Here is a 6,096-nt window from a genome sequence, read left to right as displayed (position 1 = left end):
GTACAAACATCTCTTGTGACCTTGCTATCTGAGGCAGACTGGGATCCCTTCCAGCAACTGTTATCCCTCTAAAAAAAAGGGAATGTGGCCTTACAACAATGGCTAATTTAGCAAAGTTCAACTGTAGTGCAATTGGAGGTCTTAACATGGGCTATAAGTCTGTAATACTAGGAAAGAGTTGCCAGACTATCAGCAATAGAACTTGTCTAATGTTCTCAAGTATCTTTTTTCCCCTTAAGGAAAAAAACTATGTGTTATTTTTAAAAATAAACGGCTTGGGAGCAGTGGTGGGTTGCTACTGGTTAGCCCTGGATCGGGCGAACCAGTAGTGGCAGCGGCGGGAGGCTCCATCCACCCGCCCAGATGCTTCTGCGCATGTGCAGAAGCATTTGCACCAGTGGTGGAATTCAAATTTTTTTACTACGGGTTCTGTGGGCGTGGCTTGATGGGTGTGGTGTGGCTTGGTGGGCATGGCAAGGGAAGGATACTGAAAAATCCCCATTCCCTCCCCACTCCTGGGGGAAGGATATTGCAAAATCTCCATTTCCATCCCAATCTGGGGGCAGCCAGAGGTGGTATTTGCCAGTTCTCGGAACTACTCAAAATGTCCACTACCGGTTCTCCAGAACCTGTCAGAACCTGCTGAATAGCACCACTGGTACGCGTACGCGAGTGCCCACAAACAAACCAGTAGCGATGGGTTTTGAAACCCACCCCTGCTTGGGAGGATAGAGGTATATTTTCTTGCTTGCTCCTTTTTAGTAAAGAGAAGCCATTTTTTAAAAATACTATAAGATTGTGCTAAATAAACCTTTACATTTTCCCACCCCCCTTTTTTTGAGGGGTGGTTGGGCTGGAGAATTGTAGCTTTATTTATTTAGTGGATTTGTACAGTCATCCATCTCACAAACATTATTCTGGAGGCTAACAATATATTTTTTAAAAAATATATAAAAACATATACAAAGAAATACAGTTGACTCTTAACAACTATGGAAAGCATCACCATCCAAAGGATAATCATGACTTCCTGATTCTATTCACATAACATGATTAATTGGTCAAGGGAGGTCATGAGTCATGCAAATATTCCAATCTGATTGATTGGAGTTTGTGATTGGGCACATTGTGGTAAGACAGTTCATTGGAGGGATCATGTAAATACAAGTAACTTTCCTGCCTTATGTCCAGGGGTGGGCTCCTGGGGGTTCGGCAGGGTTCTGGTGATCTTCTTGCCAAGGCTCGGGGGGTTCGGTGAACCCCCAAATGCCACCCCTGGCTGGCCATGCCCACATCCACCCCGCCCACCTCTCCCCTCCCAGGAGTCCCCATGTGGCCCCATCATTCCAGGTAAGTGCAAGGGCTGCGTGAAGGGTCTGGGAAGGCAAAAAACAGGCCTAATGGAGGTTCTAGAAGTCCAGAAACGGGCCTGTTTCTGGCCTCTAAAGGGCCTCCGGACCCCGGGGGAAGCAGTTTTTGCCCTTTGAGGAATCCTCCAGAGCCTGAGGAGGATGAAAAACATCCCCTCACCATGGTGCAGGAAGCCACGTCCACCATGGCCACGCTCACCCAGCAACAGGGCAGCGAACCCGTTGCTAAAGGATCTGAAGCCTAACCTCTAATCCTAACCCTGCTTATGTCATACAATACTTTTGGGAAACTATAAATTATATAATGAGTTCAATCTAAAGACAAATGCTACATATTATAACACAGACAAACAGTTTGGTCTAGTGCAGGGGTCTGCAAACTTGGCTCTTTTAAGAATTGTGGACTTCAACTCCCAGAGTTCCTCAGCCACTTGTGTCGAAGTCCACAAGTCTTAAAAGAGCCATGTTTGCAGACCCCTGGTCTAGTGGTTAAGGCACCAGACTAGACATCAGGAGATGAAGAGTTGTAGACCCACCCTAGGCATGAAAGCCCGTTGGGTGACTTTTAGGCAAGTCGCTCTCTCTCTCTCAGCCTAACCCTTCTCATAGGTTTGTTATGGTAGGGAAAGTAGTAGGAGGAAAAAAATATAATTCACCTTGAGTTATTTAAGTAATAAAGGTGGGATATAAATTAAATAAATAATCGTTAAATACAGATTCTTAAGCTACGCTCTTTGTGAAACGTTCAAAAAGTCATGTCAAATGCCACCAAACCAACCAACCTGAAAGCACCATGTTTCAACCTACTCAGGTTCACCAAAGAAAACATGGAGAATGTAATCGAATTGCTTAAAATACCATTGAAATTTTGTTTTAATATTCTGAGACTATGAAGTGTTCCATATTATAAAATACATGTTTGATCAACCCCCCCCCCCATTCCACTACTACAAAGATACCTGTTTTTTCCTTTTAAAGTTTGATTAATTTCTTTTCTAAAACGTAAGTCATTGTTTAAATTAAACCTTTTGCTCTTTGAGAAAAATCTTATATTTATCTTTGCACTGAAGTTAGCTGTTGCTTGTCACAATGGGAAAATACCACAAAACCGACTAAGGATTATTGTGAGAGTTCTACCCTGTTTTGTTTTTCCCTTTCTCTAATCTTTCAACTTGGAATGCCTTGAGAACATCGCTATCTTAACTGTTGAGTCCGTCAGGAGCAAATCAAGACCGAAATACTTCTGTGAACTCTTTTGTTGACAAAACAAGACTTGTTGTAATTTTCTCTTTCTCTGATTATAAAGAGCAAGGTCTTATTTCCTGTCTTCTTTCTGGCTTTTGAAGTAGGCAGAAACCATAGACTGTGCTTAATGAGCTTGAACTGTTGAAGTTACTTTTACTAACTTTTGTTACAGTACCGCATCTTTTCTATCCTGTTACATTCTGTGTTGTGTGAGAGTGTCCATGCTTATTTGTAACTCTTTCCTCCTCCTATACGATGTGTGAACTATATATGGCCTGGGAAATCTGTGGCAGTGTTGGTATTTTTAAACTGTTTTTGGCCTCCGGTTTGAACGCTGGCATGACACAGATAAGCAACATTTGCAGTTTCTCATGGGAACCCAGGGATACCCCCATGGCTCCTTTTGCTTTGTTGTAATTTTGGAGTTACTTCCCCTCAATAATGCAAACCACTCCCAAAACATCTTGTGGGACTGCCCTCCCCACCTCTTGCCCAAGGCCTACACACAGAAAGTTAATTTTGTAGTTTAATAGAGTAGGTCTAAAGACAATGCTGTCTCTCCAGCTTGAGTCATGAGCCTGTTGTGACTCAAGGGGTTACATGTTTTGATCTTCAGATGGCTTCCTGGTTTTGTACAACTCTATTACAATTGTTTGCAATTCCATTGGAATGATCTACCTGATCAAATTTCTAATTGTTTGCTTTAAACAGGAGGATACAACAACCATCTTGAAACAGATGGACACTTTGGAGTGATTCTCACCTCTCTCTTGTAATAAACTAGGATTCTTGCTTCCCACATTTTTCTAAGAGCAATTTATAATAATTGGATATTTTAATTGCTGTCATTCAATTTTATTCTGTTCTTCAACCCCAAAGGCTTCCTAAAGTGGAAAAATGATAATGGAACAAAATTAAGTACAAAATAATGGTAAAACAGAAGATAAATTTCCTGACAGTTAGAACAATTAACCAGTGGAACAACTTGCCTGCAGAAGTTGTGAATGCTCCAACACCGGAAATTTTTAAGAAAATGTTGGATAACCATTTGTCTGAAATGGTGTAGGGTTTCCTGCCTGGGCAGGGAGTTGGACTAGAAGACCTCCAAGGTCCCTTCCAACTCTGTTATTATTATTATAGAAACAAATTAAAGTACTGGGGCATTCAGTCATAAGGATGAACAACTGCAGGAGTACTTTGTAACTGTGTCTTAGTAGCTTTTGGTGAGTCTGTCAAAACTTTGAACCATTGCTAAGCAGTCATAAATCAAGGACTACCTGTAGCAAGGGTCTCTCCACCACTCACCCATAAACAGTAAGAAAGGTAACAATAAAGAATATTTATTAAGAAGCAGAATGAAGAACAAAAACACTCTCACTCAAACAAGAATTACTACTGAAGAAGCCCATTATTATATAAAATAAAATTAATTGCCAGGTTTCAAGCTTTGATTTACGTCTCCTACCTTGAGAAAGACAGAGATAATAGGTCTAATTGGCTTTCTTCCCAATCTCCAAGCTCAGCCTTCTATTTGGAATATGAACGAATACAAAAGAAAAAAGAATTAAAGTTTATTCTAATCTTGTCCCTTATTATAAATTTATTTCTAAACATACTGTGTGTAAAACGAATCTTGAATCTGGTGAATTTGTAACAGAGGAAAAAAGAAGAAGCAAGAGATCATCAAAGTTTCAAGAGTGCCAAAGAAGCAAGTATGTGTTACTGTTATGAAGGGAACATATATAATCTATGAATTGTCTTTACTGCTCTACCATATTGTTATATAGCTACAAGATGGTTCAGGACACAGAGAAAGGATCCCTTGTGGTTTACCACTCTGCATGACTGCATAAATTGCATTAAGCCATAATTTTTAAGTTATGATTTATTGAGGAAGCTAAAACCATAATTGATAGGTTTACACATCATGCTGAATCATGGCACAATTTACCTATTTGTGACTCAACATGGGATTCAAACTCATTCATCGTATGCTTTTGAAGGATGGCCATCAGCAATTTAATTTCAGCAGCACACATTGAACTCTAGTTTGTAATGTAAGAGAACATAGATCACAACCATTCATATCTGTCCAACTGTTTGTGCAAAACTTATTCATCTAAAAGGATGCTCAATTTATCTTTCTTCTCGCAGATTTGTACACAAAATGTCTGCAAATTATACATATACACATGCACACATACCACACACATAATATTTGTGTACTTCTCGGGATTCCTTTGCTCTTCAAGCAAACCCATCTAAAGAAATTCTATCAGAAGAGAGAGAGGACAAAAATTACAAAGAGGGAGCTTCCCAAACCCTTTGCAGAGGCGACAAATTTTATACTTATGTCAAAGAGTTAATCCATCACTCAATTCCCACTCAGCTCCACCCATAAACTGAAGGAAGCAGCAGTGGCGATTGAGATTCTGGAGAATCAGAAAATCCACTGAATCTTCAAAATCCGCTCAACATTCCTCAGAAGCGATTTGAAGGCACTTGAGTCAATGCCTTAAAGTGATGTATAGATTTAATTGGAGGATCCAGTTCGACTGCATCCCTTTAAACTGAGCAACCCATTCAAAGCTTTACAGTCATTCTCGGTTGGGCTTTCATCTGAAAGCACTGTGGGATGTTTTCCGTTCAGAAAATAGAGCCCCCTTTTCCTGTTTGTTCTCTGAGCAGAGGAAGACTATAACTAGCAAACGTGACCAATAAATGAAGCAAAGGGTGAAGAGAAGGACTTAGTCGCTGAGCCACGTGATCTGAGTTAAATGTCTTCCTGGACGGATGCTGAGACCATAAGCCTTAGCAGGAAAATGTTCAGGAAAGAGAAAGCATTTATAGTAGCAGGATTTTCCCCTCTTTTTTTACCAAAATAAATGAAAGGAAATCTTGCATGTTGGTAAAAGTTTAGAAGTCATTTTTAGGTCACCAGGCTTTATTCTGGATGTCCAGATTCTAACTCCCAAAGTTCAGATACCACCTCAATCTGTAGAGTTACTGGAAGACTTTAGATCCGTTATCTTATTTTGTAAGATGTTTGGGAAGATGAAATTGGAAAGAAGTAGGAACAGAGCACAGATCTGTTCTACTACATTTATAAATAGTTGCCAATATCAGTATCAGTCTTGTATTAATGATACTGAACTAAACCAATTTAGTTTGTTCCAATCATGAATAATAATTATGAATGATTGTGAACTGACATTAGATAATATTTTAAGCCTTTAAGCCTCTGTTAGTCAATATTAGTTTCATGAGTGCCTGTTCCTCTAAAATCAGTTCCATTTTTCCACTGGCAGCATGACCTTATCAAATATGAGCCCCTGTAGTCACTCAGGGATTTTTAAATGTTGGCTTAGCTTAGTTTCTCTGTTTTATGGAATCACACAAACACACACAAAAAGCTTGAATTTACCCATTATATGGAACTGATGCCATTAACACGTATTTTTGAAAAGCTTTCTCCTTTTTA

At 39.7% G+C, this 6,096-nt stretch overlaps 1 protein-coding gene across 1 annotated transcript in view; it reads left to right on the top strand.

Annotated features, from left to right (window-relative positions):
* Positions 1–4,281: 4,281 nt before the first annotated feature.
* HEY2 (hes related family bHLH transcription factor with YRPW motif 2) overlaps positions 4,282–6,096 on the top strand; it is a 133,170-nt gene continuing 131,355 nt past the window's right edge. The window contains exon 1 of the mRNA XM_058172352.1: positions 4,282–4,288. The gene's annotated coding sequence lies outside the window, so the exon portion shown is untranslated. The remainder of the gene's footprint in view (positions 4,289–6,096) is intronic.

Source organism: Ahaetulla prasina, chromosome 1 (genome assembly GCF_028640845.1).
Source record: "Ahaetulla prasina isolate Xishuangbanna chromosome 1, ASM2864084v1, whole genome shotgun sequence".
Lineage (NCBI taxonomy): Eukaryota > Metazoa > Chordata > Lepidosauria > Squamata > Colubridae > Ahaetulla > Ahaetulla prasina.
The sequence above is the reverse complement of the archived record's forward strand: the minus strand, read 5'-3'. Positions and strand labels throughout refer to the sequence as shown.